This window comes from Euprymna scolopes, chromosome 46 (genome assembly GCF_053919585.1).
Source record: "Euprymna scolopes isolate OS-2025 chromosome 46, ASM5391958v1, whole genome shotgun sequence".
NCBI lineage: Eukaryota > Metazoa > Mollusca > Cephalopoda > Sepiida > Sepiolidae > Euprymna > Euprymna scolopes.
In genome coordinates, this window is record NC_136527.1 from 132,704,256 (window position 1) to 132,719,145 (window position 14,890).

At 30.8% G+C, this 14,890-nt stretch overlaps 1 protein-coding gene across 1 annotated transcript in view; it reads left to right on the forward strand.

The window, feature by feature from the left end:
- LOC145271169 (protein SFI1 homolog) overlaps positions 1-14,890 on the forward strand; it is a 324,462-nt gene that overhangs the window by 26,904 nt on the left and 282,668 nt on the right. The window lies entirely within an intron of this gene.

Genomic DNA, 14,890 nt, shown 5'->3' on the forward strand with positions numbered 1-14,890 from the left:
CAGAGGCCAACGAAATACCTATAAATATAAGGAGTCAAAAACTGGGTGCACAATATTACACTAAATTAAAAGCACAACGAAATAATCCAGCATATGAAGCTACATTCAATCCGAGATATAAAGAGGCATTTGAAGCAAAAAGAAAGGCCATAAAGCCCTTTAGTCTTAGAATGAAAGCAATACTGCAGGAATCAGAAATGACTGTAGAAAATATCCAAGAACATATACTACCTAAAACCCCACCTTGGATACTTAAAAAACCAAAAGTAATCTTAAACTTGAATGAACTCCCAAAAGCGAAATCCCACCCTAATATCTACCACGAAAAAGCCTATGATATTCTCCTAAAATATCCAGACCATCTACCTATTTTCACCGATGGCTCTAAAGACCATAATAGAGTGGCATGTGCTGCCGTGTCGAATGAAAAAACTCTTAAAAAAGCTCTTCCAACAGAAAGCTCTATTTTTACTGCCGAAATATGTGCCATTGACCTCGCACTCAGCATTATAGAAAAAGATGAACATAGGAAATTCCTAATTTTTTCAGATTCACTTTCCGTTTTGACATCTCTGAATAACAAAAAACTTGAAAACCCACTAATCATCAAACTAACAAATAGAATTGATTCATTATCCGAACACAAAGAAATATTTATATGTTGGATCCCAAGTCACATTGGGATAAGAGGAAATGAAAGAGCCGACTTAGCGGCCAAATCAGCTCTAAACTTAAAACCAGATACAATAAACATACCATATACTGACTTCAAACCCAAAATTAATCAATTAATACATGCAAAATGGCAACGACAATGGAATAACAACACAAATAACAAATTATACCAAATCAAACCCATACTGGAAAAATGGAGACAAACTCCCCCCAAATCCAGAAAAGAACAAGTCGTTATAACTAGAATACATATTGGCCATACAAAACTCACACACTCCTTCATTCTAAAACAAGAACAACAACCACAATGCCCATTCTGCCAGAAAACTTGCACCATTAAACATCTTTTTGTGGAATGTAGAGCTCTAGATAAAGATAGAAAACAATACCTCAAACACAACAGCATGAAGAAACTTTTCGAAAACAACTGTCTAGAGGAAATATTATCCTTTTTAAGAGTAACAAGGATCTTTACAAAAATATAAATCATTCTCTGAATCAACCCAACTAAACCTTATGAATAAATATATGAGGATATATAAAACTTAAAAAAAAAAAAAAAAAGATCGTTAGATATTAAAACAAACAAAACTATTGAACTATACAGAATTGATTGATACTCGACGTCATAAAGTTCTTTGAATACATAATTTTTTTTTTTAATCCTGAGTTTGGCATTGAATAACCTGAAAAGGGTTGATATGCCGTTAAGCCAAAACCAAAACCAAACTAAAATACTGCTAACAAATTAGTTCCTCCAAATGTTAAGAATGGCTTTCTAAATAACTTGATCTTCAGTCCGTCAACTTCATAAATAACCTCCTGTTTATTAAGTTGTTAGGTGAAAGTCTAAAATAGTGCTAAGAAATTAGTCCCTCCAAATGTTAAGAACGGCTTTCTAAACAACTTCATCAAAAGTCGGTCAACTTCATAAGTAACCTCCTGTTTATTAAGTTGTTAGGTGAAAGTCTAAAATAGTGCTTACAAATTAGTCCCTCCAAATGTTAAAAATGGCTTCCTAAATAACTTGATCTTCGGTTTGTAAACGTCTTAAGTAACCTCCCGTTTATTAAGTTGTTAGGTGAAAGTCTAAAATAGTGCAAACAAATCAGTCCCTCCAAATGTTAAGAATGGCTTTCTAAATAACTTGATCTTCGGTTTGTAAACGTCTTAATTAACCTCCCGTTTAAGTTGTTAGGTGAAAGTCTAAAATAGTGCTAACAAATCAGTCCCTCTAAATGTTAAGAATGGCTTTCTAAATAACTTCATCTTCAGTTTGTAAACGTCTTAAGTAACCTCCCGTTTATTAAGTTGTTAGGTGAAAGTCTAAAATAGTTCTAAAAAATTAGTCTCTCCAAATGTTAAGAATGGCTTTCTAAATAAAGTTCTCCATCTTCGGTCCATAAACTTCATAAATAACCTCCCGTTTATTAAGTTGTTAGGTGAAAGTCTAAAATAGTGCTAACAAATTAGTCCCTCCAAATGTTAAGAATGGCTTTCTAAATAATTTCATCTAAAGTAAGTCAATTTCATAAGTAACCTCCTGTTTATTAAGTTGTTAGGTGAAAGTCTAAAATAGTTCTAAAAAATAAGTCCCTCCAAATGTTAAGAATGGCTTTCTAAATAACTTCATCTTCAGTTTGTAAACGTGTTAAGTAACCTCCCATCTATTAAGTTGTTAGGTGAAAGTCTAAAATAGTGTTAACAAATCAGTCCCTCCAAATGTTAAGAATGGCTTTCTAAATAAAGTTCTCCATCTTCGGTCCATAAACTTCATAAATAACCTCCCGTTTATTAAGTTGTTAGGTGAAAGTCTAAAATAGTTCTAACAATTTAGTCCCTCTGAATGTTAAGAACGGCTTTCTAAATAACTTCATCTTCAGTCCGTCAACTTCATAAGTAACCTCCTGTTTATTAAGTTGTTAGGTGAAAGTCTAAAATAGTTCTAACAAATTAGTCCCTCTAAATGTTAAGAATGGCTTTCTAAATAACTTCATCTTCAGTTTGTAAACGTCTTAAGTAACCTCCTGTTTATTAAGTTGTAAGGTGAAAGTCTAAAATAGTTCTAACAAATTAGTCCCTCTAAATGTTAAGAATGGCTTTCTAAATAACTTCATCTTCAGTTTGTAAACGTCTTAAGTAACCTCCTGTTTATTAAGTTGTAAGGTGAAAGTCTAAAATAGTTCTAACAAATTAGTCCCTCTAAATGTTAAGAATGGCTTTCTAAATAACTTCATCTTCAGTTTGTAAACGTCTTAAGTAACCTCCTGTTTATTAAGTTGTAAGGTGAAAGTCTAAAATAGTTCTAACAAATTAGTCCCTCTAAATGTTAAGAATGGCTTTCTAAATAACTTCATCTTCAGTTTGTAAACGTCTTAAGTAACCTCCTGTTTATTAAGTTGTAAGGTGAAAGTCTAAAATAGTTCTAACAAATTAGTCCCTCTAAATGTTAAGAATGGCTTTCTAAATAACTTCATCTTCAGTTTGTAAACGTCTTAAGTAACCTCCTGTTTATTAAGTTGTAAGGTGAAAGTCTAAAATAGTTCTAACAAATTAGTCCCTCTAAATGTTAAGAATGGCTTTCTAAATAACTTCATCTTCAGTTTGTAAACGTCTTAAGTAACCTCCTGTTTATTAAGTTGTAAGGTGAAAGTCTAAAATAGTTCTAACAAATTAGTCCCTCTAAATGTTAAGAATGGCTTTCTAAATAACTTCATCTTCAGTTTGTAAACGTCTTAAGTAACCTCCTGTTTATTAAGTTGTAAGGTGAAAGTCTAAAATAGTTTTAACAAATTAGTCCCTCCAAATGTTAAGAATGGCTTTCTAAATAACTTCATCTTCAGTCCGTCAACTTCATAAATAACCTCCTGTTTATTAAGTTGTTAGGTGAAAGTCTAAAATAGTGTTAACAAATCAGTCCCTCCAAATGTTAAGAATGGCTTTCTAAATAACTTGATCTTCGGTTTGTAAACGTCTTAATTAACCTCTTGTTTTTTAAGTTGTTAGATGAAAGTCTAAAATAGTGCTAACAAATTAGTCTCTCCAAATGTTTAGAATGGCTTTCTAAATAACTTCATCTTCAGTCTGTCAACTTCATAAATAACCTCCCATTTATTAAGTTGTAAGGTGAAAGTCTAAAATCGTGCTAACAAATCAGTCCCTCCAAATGTTAAGAATGGCTTTCTAAATAACTTCATCTTCAGTTTGTAAACGTCTTAAGTAACCTCCTGTTTATTAAGTTGTAAGGTGAAAGTCTAAAATAGTTCTAACAAATTAGTCCCTCTAAATGTTAAGAATGGCTTTCTAAATAACTTCATCTTCAGTTTGTAAACGTCTTAAGTAACCTCCTGTTTATTAAGTTGTAAGGTGAAAGTCTAAAATAGTTCTAACAAATTAGTCCCTCTAAATGTTAAGAATGGCTTTCTAAATAACTTCATCTTCAGTTTGTAAACGTCTTAAGTAACCTCCTGTTTATTAAGTTGTAAGGTGAAAGTCTAAAATAGTTCTAACAAATTAGTCCCTCTAAATGTTAAGAATGGCTTTCTAAATAACTTCATCTTCAGTTTGTAAACGTCTTAAGTAACCTCCTGTTTATTAAGTTGTAAGGTGAAAGTCTAAAATAGTTCTAACAAATTAGTCCCTCTAAATGTTAAGAATGGCTTTCTAAATAACTTCATCTTCAGTTTGTAAACGTCTTAAGTAACCTCCTGTTTATTAAGTTGTAAGGTGAAAGTCTAAAATAGTTCTAACAAATTAGTCCCTCTAAATGTTAAGAATGGCTTTCTAAATAACTTCATCTTCAGTTTGTAAACGTCTTAAGTAACCTCCTGTTTATTAAGTTGTAAGGTGAAAGTCTAAAATAGTTCTAACAAATTAGTCCCTCTAAATGTTAAGAATGGCTTTCTAAATAACTTCATCTTCAGTTTGTAAACGTCTTAAGTAACCTCCTGTTTATTAAGTTGTAAGGTGAAAGTCTAAAATAGTTCTAACAAATTAGTCCCTCTAAATGTTAAGAATGGCTTTCTAAATAACTTCATCTTCAGTTTGTAAACGTCTTAAGTAACCTCCTGTTTATTAAGTTGTAAGGTGAAAGTCTAAAATAGTTTTAACAAATTAGTCCCTCCAAATGTTAAGAATGGCTTTCTAAATAACTTCATCTTCAGTCCGTCAACTTCATAAATAACCTCCTGTTTATTAAGTTGTTAGGTGAAAGTCTAAAATAGTGTTAACAAATCAGTCCCTCCAAGTGTTAAGAATGGCTTTCTAAATAACTTGATCTTCGGTTTGTAAACGTCTTAATTAACCTCTTGTTTTTTAAGTTGTTAGATGAAAGTCTAAAATAGTGCTAACAAATTAGTCCCTCCAAATGTTAAGAATGGCTTTCTAAATAACTTCATCTTCAGTCTGTCAACTTCATAAATAACCTCCCATTTATTAAGTTGTAAGGTGAAAGTCTAAAATAGTGCTAACAAATCAGTCCCTCCAAATGTTAAGAATGGCTTTCTAAATAACTTCATCTTCAGTTTGTAAACGTCTTAAGTAACCTCCTGTTTATTAAGTTGTAAGGTGAAAGTCTAAAATAGTTCTAACAAATTAGTCCCTCTAAATGTTAAGAATGGCTTTCTAAATAACTTCATCTTCAGTTTGTAAACGTCTTAAGTAACCTCCTGTTTATTAAGTTGTAAGGTGAAAGTCTAAAATAGTTCTAACAAATTAGTCCCTCTAAATGTTAAGAATGGCTTTCTAAATAACTTCATCTTCAGTTTGTAAACGTCTTAAGTAACCTCCTGTTTATTAAGTTGTAAGGTGAAAGTCTAAAATAGTTCTAACAAATTAGTCCCTCTAAATGTTAAGAATGGCTTTCTAAATAACTTCATCTTCAGTTTGTAAACGTCTTAAGTAACCTCCTGTTTATTAAGTTGTAAGGTGAAAGTCTAAAATAGTTCTAACAAATTAGTCCCTCCAAATGTTAAGAATGGCTTTCTAAATAACTTCATCTTCAGTTTGTAAACGTCTTAAGTAACCTCCTGTTTATTAAGTTGTAAGGTGAAAGTCTAAAATAGTTCTAACAAATTAGTCCCTCTAAATGTTAAGAATGGCTTTCTAAATAACTTCATCTTCAGTTTGTAAACGTCTTAAGTAACCTCCTGTTTATTAAGTTGTAAGGTGAAAGTCTAAAATAGTTCTAACAAATTAGTCCCTCCAAATGTTAAGAATGGCTTTCTAAATAACTTCATCTTCAGTTTGTAAACGTCTTAAGTAACCTCCTGTTTATTAAGTTGTAAGGTGAAAGTCTAAAATAGTTCTAACAAATTAGTCCCTCTAAATGTTAAGAATGGCTTTCTAAATAACTTCATCTTCAGTTTGTAAACGTCTTAAGTAACCTCCTGTTTATTAAGTTGTAAGGTGAAAGTCTAAAATAGTTCTAACAAATTAGTCCCTCCAAATGTTAAGAATGGCTTTCTAAATAACTTCATCTTCAGTTTGTAAACGTCTTAAGTAACCTCCTGTTTATTAAGTTGTAAGGTGAAAGTCTAAAATAGTTCTAACAAATTAGTCCCTCCAAATGTTAAGAATGGCTTTCTAAATAACTTCATCTTCAGTTTGTAAACGTCTTAAGTAACCTCCTGTTTATTAAGTTGTAAGGTGAAAGTCTAAAATAGTTCTAACAAATTAGTCCCTCTAAATGTAAAGAATGGCTTTCTAAATAACTTCATCTTCAGTTTGTAAACGTCTTAAGTAACCTCCTGTTTATTAAGTTGTAAGGTGAAAGTCTAAAATAGTTCTAACAAATTAGTCCCTCTAAATGTTAAGAATGGCTTTCTAAATAACTTCATCTTCAGTTTGTAAACGTCTTAAGTAACCTGCTGTTTATTAAGTTGTAAGGTGAAAGTCTAAAATAGTGCTAACAAATTAGTCCCTCTAAATGTTAAGAATGGCTTTCTAAATAACTTCATCTTCAGTTTGTAAACGTCTTAAGTAACCTCCTGTTTATTAAGTTGTAAGGTGAAAGTCTAAAATAGTTCTAACAAATTAGTCCCTCTAAATGTTAAGAATGGCTTTCTAAATAACTTCATCTTCAGTTTGTAAACGTCTTAAGTAACCTCCTGTTTATTAAGTTGTAAGGTGAAAGTCTAAAATAGTTCTAACAAATTAGTCCCTCTAAATGTTAAGAATGGCTTTCTAAATAACTTCATCTTCAGTTTGTAAACGTCTTAAGTAACCTCCTGTTTATTAAGTTGTAAGGTGAAAGTCTAAAATAGTTCTAACAAATTAGTCCCTCTAAATGTTAAGAATGGCTTTCTAAATAACTTCATCTTCAGTTTGTAAACGTCTTAAGTAACCTCCTGTTTATTAAGTTGTAAGGTGAAAGTCTAAAATAGTTCTAACAAATTAGTCCCTCTAAATGTTAAGAATGGCTTTCTAAATAACTTCATCTTCAGTTTGTAAACGTCTTAAGTAACCTCCTGTTTATTAAGTTGTAAGGTGAAAGTCTAAAATAGTTCTAACAAATTAGTCCCTCTAAATGTTAAGAATGGCTTTCTAAATAACTTCATCTTCAGTTTGTAAACGTCTTAAGTAACCTCCTGTTTATTAAGTTGTAAGGTGAAAGTCTAAAATAGTTCTAACAAATTAGTCCCTCTAAATGTTAAGAATGGCTTTCTAAATAACTTCATCTTCAGTTTGTAAACGTCTTAAGTAACCTCCTGTTTATTAAGTTGTAAGGTGAAAGTCTAAAATAGTTCTAACAAATTAGTCCCTCTAAATGTTAAGAATGGCTTTCTAAATAACTTCATCTTCAGTTTGTAAACGTCTTAAGTAACCTCCTGTTTATTAAGTTGTAAGGTGAAAGTCTAAAATAGTTTTAACAAATTAGTCCCTCCAAATGTTAAGAATGGCTTTCTAAATAACTTCATCTTCAGTCCGTCAACTTCATAAATAACCTCCTGTTTATTAAGTTGTTAGGTGAAAGTCTAAAATAGTGTTAACAAATCAGTCCCTCCAAATGTTAAGAATGGCTTTCTAAATAACTTGATCTTCGGTTTGTAAACGTCTTAATTAACCTCTTGTTTTTTAAGTTGTTAGATGAAAGTCTAAAATAGTGCTAACAAATTAGTCTCTCCAAATGTTTAGAATGGCTTTCTAAATAACTTGATCTTCGGTTTGTAAACGTCTTAATTAACCTCTTGTTTTTTAAGTTGTTAGATGAAAGTCTAAAATAGTGCTAACAAATTAGTCCCTCCAAATGTTAAGAATGGCTTTCTAAATAACTTCATCTTCAGTCTGTCAACTTCATAAATAACCTCCCATTTATTAAGTTGTAAGGTGAAAGTCTAAAATAGTTCTAACAAATTAGTCCCTCTAAATGTTAAGAATGGCTTTCTAAATAACTTCATCTTCAGTTTGTAAACGTCTTAAGTAACCTCCTGTTTATTAAGTTGTAAGGTGAAAGTCTAAAATAGTTCTAACAAATTAGTCCCTCTAAATGTTAAGAATGGCTTTCTAAATAACTTCATCTTCAGTTTGTAAACGTCTTAAGTAACCTCCTGTTTATTAAGTTGTAAGGTGAAAGTCTAAAATAGTTCTAACAAATTAGTCCCTCTAAATGTTAAGAATGGCTTTCTAAATAACTTCATCTTCAGTTTGTAAACGTCTTAAGTAACCTCCTGTTTATTAAGTTGTAAGGTGAAAGTCTAAAATAGTTCTAACAAATTAGTCCCTCTAAATGTTAAGAATGGCTTTCTAAATAACTTCATCTTCAGTTTGTAAACGTCTTAAGTAACCACCTGTTTATTAAGTTGTAAGGTGAAAGTCTAAAATAGTTCTAAAAAATTAGTCCCTCTAAATGTTAAGAACGGCTTTCTAAATAACTTGATCTTCGGTGTGTAAACGTCTTAAGTAACCTCCTGTTTATTAAGTTGTAAGGTGAAAGTCTAAAATAGTTCTAACAAATTAGTCCCTCTAAATGTTAAGAATGGCTTTCTAAATAACTTCATCTTCAGTTTGTAAACGTCTTAAGTAACCTCCTGTTTATTAAGTTGTAAGGTGAAAGTCTAAAATAGTTCTAACAAATTAGTCCCTCTAAATGTTAAGAATGGCTTTCTAAATAACTTCATCTTCAGTTTGTAAACGTCTTAAGTAACCTCCTGTTTATTAAGTTGTAAGGTGAAAGTCTAAAATAGTTCTAACAAATTAGTCCCTCCAAATGTTAAGAATGGCTTTCTAAATAACTTCATCTTCAGTTTGTAAACGTCTTAAGTAACCTCCTGTTTATTAAGTTGTAAGGTGAAAGTCTAAAATAGTTCTAACAAATTAGTCCCTCTAAATGTTAAGAATGGCTTTCTAAATAACTTCATCTTCAGTTTGTAAACGTCTTAAGTAACCTCCTGTTTATTAAGTTGTAAGGTGAAAGTCTAAAATAGTTCTAACAAATTAGTCCCTCTAAATGTTAAGAATGGCTTTCTAAATAACTTCATCTTCAGTTTGTAAACGTCTTAAGTAACCTCCTGTTTATTAAGTTGTAAGGTGAAAGTCTAAAATAGTTCTAACAAATTAGTCCCTCTAAATGTTAAGAATGGCTTTCTAAATAACTTCATCTTCAGTTTGTAAACGTCTTAAGTAACCTCCTGTTTATTAAGTTGTAAGGTGAAAGTCTAAAATAGTTCTAACAAATTAGTCCCTCTAAATGTTAAGAATGGCTTTCTAAATAACTTCATCTTCAGTTTGTAAACGTCTTAAGTAACCTCCTGTTAAGTTGTAAGGTGAAAGTCTAAAATAGTTCTAACAAATTAGTCCCTCTAAATGTTAAGAATGGCTTTCTAAATAACTTCATCTTCAGTTTGTAAACGTCTTAAGTAACCTCCTGTTTATTAAGTTGTAAGGTGAAAGTCTAAAATAGTTCTAACAAATTAGTCCCTCTAAATGTTAAGAATGGCTTTCTAAATAACTTCATCTTCAGTTTGTAAACGTCTTAAGTAACCTCCTGTTTATTAAGTTGTAAGGTGAAAGTCTAAAATAGTTCTAACAAATTAGTCCCTCTAAATGTTAAGAATGGCTTTCTAAATAACTTCATCTTCAGTTTGTAAACGTCTTAAGTAACCTCCTGTTTATTAAGTTGTAAGGTGAAAGTCTAAAATAGTTCTAACAAATTAGTCCCTCTAAATGTTAAGAATGGCTTTCTAAATAACTTCATCTTCAGTTTGTAAACGTCTTAAGTAACCTCCTGTTTATTAAGTTGTAAGGTGAAAGTCTAAAATAGTTCTAACAAATTAGTCCCTCTAAATGTTAAGAATGGCTTTCTAAATAACTTCATCTTCAGTTTGTAAACGTCTTAAGTAACCTCCTGTTTATTAAGTTGTAAGGTGAAAGTCTAAAATAGTTCTAACAAATTAGTCCCTCTAAATGTTAAGAATGGCTTTCTAAATAACTTCATCTTCAGTTTGTAAACGTCTTAAGTAACCTCCTGTTTATTAAGTTGTAAGGTGAAAGTCTAAAATAGTTTTAACAAATAAGTCCCTCCAAATGTTAAGAATGGCTTTCTAAATAACTTCATCTTCAGTCCGTCAACTTCATAAATAACCTCCTGTTTATTAAGTTGTTAGGTGAAAGTCTAAAATAGTGCTAACAAATTAGTCCCTCTAAATGTTAAGAATGGCTTTCTAAATAACTTCATCTTCAGTTTGTAAACGTCTTAAGTAACCTCCTGTTTATTAAGTTGTAAGGTGAAAGTCTAAAATAGTTCTAACAAATTAGTCCCTCCAAATGTTAAGAATGGCTTTCTAAATAACTTCATCTTCAGTTTGTAAACGTCTTAAGTAACCTCCTGTTTATTAAGTTGTAAGGTGAAAGTCTAAAATAGTTCTAACAAATTAGTCCCTCCAAATGTTAAGAATGGCTTTCTAAATAACTTCATCTTCAGTTTGTAAACGTCTTCAGTAACCTCCTGTTTATTAAGTTGTAAGGTGAAAGTCTAAAATAGTTCTAACAAATTAGTCCCTCTAAATGTTAAGAATGGCTTTCTAAATAACTTCATCTTCAGTTTGTAAACGTCTTAAGTAACCTCCTGTTTATTAAGTTGTAAGGTGAAAGTCTAAAATAGTTCTAACAAATTAGTCCCTCCAAATGTTAAGAATGGCTTTCTAAATAACTTCATCTTCAGTTTGTAAACGTCTTAAGTAACCTCCTGTTTATTAAGTTGTAAGGTGAAAGTCTAAAATAGTTCTAACAAATTAGTCCCTCTAAATGTTAAGAATGGCTTTCTAGATAACTTCATCTTCAGTTTGTAAACGTCTTAAGTAACCTCCTGTTTATTAAGTTGTAAGGTGAAAGTCTAAAATAGTTCTAACAAATTAGTCCCTCTAAATGTTAAGAATGGCTTTCTAAATAACTTCATCTTCAGTTTGTAAACGTCTTAAGTAACCTCCTGTTTATTAAGTTGTAAGGTGAAAGTCTAAAATAGTTCTAACAAATTAGTCCCTCTAAATGTTAAGAATGGCTTTCTAAATAACTTCATCTTCAGTTTGTAAACGTCTTAAGTAACCTCCTGTTTATTAAGTTGTAAGGTGAAAGTCTAAAATAGTTCTAACAAATTAGTCCCTCTAAATGTTAAGAATGGCTTTCTAAATAACTTCATCTTCAGTTTGTAAACGTCTTAAGTAACCTCCTGTTTATTAAGTTGTAAGGTGAAAGTCTAAAATAGTTCTAACAAATTAGTCCCTCTAAATGTTAAGAATGGCTTTCTAAATAACTTCATCTTCAGTTTGTAAACGTCTTAAGTAACCTCCTGTTTATTAAGTTGTAAGGTGAAAGTCTAAAATAGTTCTAACAAATTAGTCCCTCTAAATGTTAAGAATGGCTTTCTAAATAACTTCATCTTCAGTTTGTAAACATCTTAAGTAACCTCCTGTTTATTAAGTTGTAAGGTGAAAGTCTAAAATAGTTCTAACAAATTAGTCCCTCTAAATGTTAAGAATGGCTTTCTAAATAACTTCATCTTCAGTTTGTAAACGTCTTAAGTAACCTCCTGTTTATTAAGTTGTAAGGTGAAAGTCTAAAATAGTTCTAACAAATTAGTCCCTCTAAATGTTAAGAATGGCTTTCTAAATAACTTCATCTTCAGTTTGTAAACGTCTTAAGTAACCTCCTGTTTATTAAGTTGTAAGGTGAAAGTCTAAAATAGTTCTAACAAATTAGTCCCTCCAAATGTTAAGAATGGCTTTCTAAATAACTTCATCTTCAGTTTGTAAACGTCTTAAGTAACCTCCTGTTTATTAAGTTGTAAGGTGAAAGTCTAAAATAGTTCTAACAAATTAGTCCCTCAAAATGTTAAGAATGGCTTTCTAAATAACTTCATCTTCAGTTTGTAAACGTCTTAAGTAACCTCCTGTTTATTAAGTTGTAAGGTGAAAGTCTAAAATAGTGCTAACAAATCAGTCCCTCCAAATGTTAAGAATGGCTTTCTAAATAACTTCATCTTCAGTTTGTAAACGTCTTAAGTAACCTCCTGTTTATTAAGTTGTAAGGTGAAAGTCTAAAATAGTTCTAACAAATTAGTCCCTCCAAATGTTAAGAATGGCTTTCTAAATAACTTCATCTTCAGTTTGTAAACGTCTTAAGTAACCTCCTGTTTATTAAGTTGTAAGGTGAAAGTCTAAAATAGTTCTAACAAATTAGTCCCTCCAAATGTTAAGAATGGCTTTCTAAATAACTTCATCTTCAGTTTGTAAACGTCTTAAGTAACCTCCTGTTTATTAAGTTGTAAGGTGAAAGTCTAAAATAGTTCTAACAAATTAGTCCCTCTAAATGTTAAGAATGGCTTTCTAAATAACTTCATCTTCAGTTTGTAAACGTCTTAAGTAACCTCCTGTTTATTAAGTTGTAAGGTGAAAGTCTAAAATAGTTCTAACAAATTAGTCCCTCTAAATGTTAAGAATGGCTTTCTAAATAATTTCATCTAAAGTAAGTCAATTTCATAAGTAACCTCCCGTTTATTAAGTTGTTAGGTGAAAGTCTAAAATAGTGCTAACAAATCAGTCCCTCCAAATGTTAAGAATGGCTTTCTAAATAACTTCATCTTCAGTTTGTAAACGTCTTAAGTAACCTCCTGTTTATTAAGTTGTAAGGTGAAAGTCTAAAATAGTTCTAACAAATTAGTCCCTCTAAATGTTAAGAATGGCTTTCTAAATAACTTCATCTTCAGTTTGTAAACGTCTTAAGTAACCTCCTGTTTATTAAGTTGTAAGGTGAAAGTCTAAAATAGTTCTAACAAATTAGTCCCTCCAAATGTTAAGAATGGCTTTCTAAATAACTTCATCTTCAGTTTGTAAACGTCTTAAGTAACCTCCTGTTTATTAAGTTGTAAGGTGAAAGTCTAAAATAGTTCTAACAAATTAGTCCCTCTAAATGTTAAGAATGGCTTTCTAAATAACTTCATCTTCAGTTTGTAAACGTCTTAAGTAACCTCCTGTTTATTAAGTTGTAAGGTGAAAGTCTAAAATAGTTCTAACAAATTAGTCCCTCTAAATGTTAAGAATGGCTTTCTAAATAACTTCATCTTCAGTTTGTAAACGTCTTAAGTAACCTCCTGTTTATTAAGTTGTAAGGTGAAAGTCTAAAATAGTTCTAACAAATTAGTCCCTCTAAATGTTAAGAATGGCTTTCTAAATAACTTCATCTTCAGTTTGTAAACGTCTTAAGTAACCTCCTGTTTATTAAGTTGTAAGGTGAAAGTCTAAAATAGTTCTAACAAATTAGTCCCTCTAAATGTTAAGAATGGCTTTCTAAATAACTTCATCTTCAGTTTGTAAACGTCTTAAGTAACCTCCTGTTTATTAAGTTGTAAGGTGAAAGTCTAAAATAGTTCTAACAAATTAGTCCCTCTAAATGTTAAGAATGGCTTTCTAAATAACTTCATCTTCAGTTTGTAAACGTCTTAAGTAACCTCCTGTTTATTAAGTTGTAAGGTGAAAGTCTAAAATAGTTTTAACAAATTAGTCCCTCCAAATGTTAAGAATGGCTTTCTAAATAACTTCATCTTCAGTCCGTCAACTTCATAAATAACCTCCTGTTTATTAAGTTGTTAGGTGAAAGTCTAAAATAGTGTTAACAAATCAGTCCCTCCAAATGTTAAGAATGGCTTTCTAAATAACTTGATCTTCGGTTTGTAAACGTCTTAATTAACCTCTTGTTTTTTAAGTTGTTAGGTGAAAGTCTAAAATAGTGCTAACAAATCAGTCTCTCCAAATGTTTAGAATGGCTTTCTAAATAACTTCATCTTCAGTCTGTCAACTTCATAAATAACCTCCCATTTATTAAGTTGTAAGGTGAAAGTCTAAAATAGTGCTAACAAATCAGTCCCTCCAAATGTTAAGAATGGCTTTCTAAATAACTTCATCTTCAGTTTGTAAACGTCTTAAGTAACCTCCTGTTTATTAAGTTGTAAGGTGAAAGTCTAAAATAGTTCTAACAAATTAGTCCCTCTAAATGTTAAGAATGGCTTTCTAAATAACTTCATCTTCAGTTTGTAAACGTCTTAAGTAACCTCCTGTTTATTAAGTTGTAAGGTGAAAGTCTAAAATAGTTCTAACAAATTAGTCCCTCTAAATGTTAAGAATGGCTTTCTAAATAACTTCATCTTCAGTTTGTAAACGTCTTAAGTAACCTCCTGTTTATTAAGTTGTAAGGTGAAAGTCTAAAATAGTTCTAACAAATTAGTCCCTCTAAATGTTAAGAATGGCTTTCTAAATAACTTCATCTTCAGTTTGTAAACGTCTTAAGTAACCTCCTGTTTATTAAGTTGTAAGGTGAAAGTCTAAAATAGTTCTAACAAATTAGTCCCTCTAAATGTTAAGAATGGCTTTCTAAATAACTTCATCTTCAGTTTGTAAACGTCTTAAGTAACCTCCTGTTTATTAAGTTGTAAGGTGAAAGTCTAAAATAGTTCTAACAAATTAGTCCCTCTAAATGTTAAGAATGGCTTTCTAAATAACTTCATCTTCAGTTTGTAAACGTCTTAAGTAACCTCCTGTTTATTAAGTTGTAAGGTGAAAGTCTAAAATAGTTCTAACAAATTAGTCCCTCCAAATGTTAAGAATGGCTTTCTAAATAACTTCATCTTCAGTTTGTAAACGTCTTAAGTAACCTCCTGTTTATTAAGTTGTAAGGTGAAAGTCTAAAATAGTTCTAACAAATTAGTCCCTCTAAATGTTAAGAATGG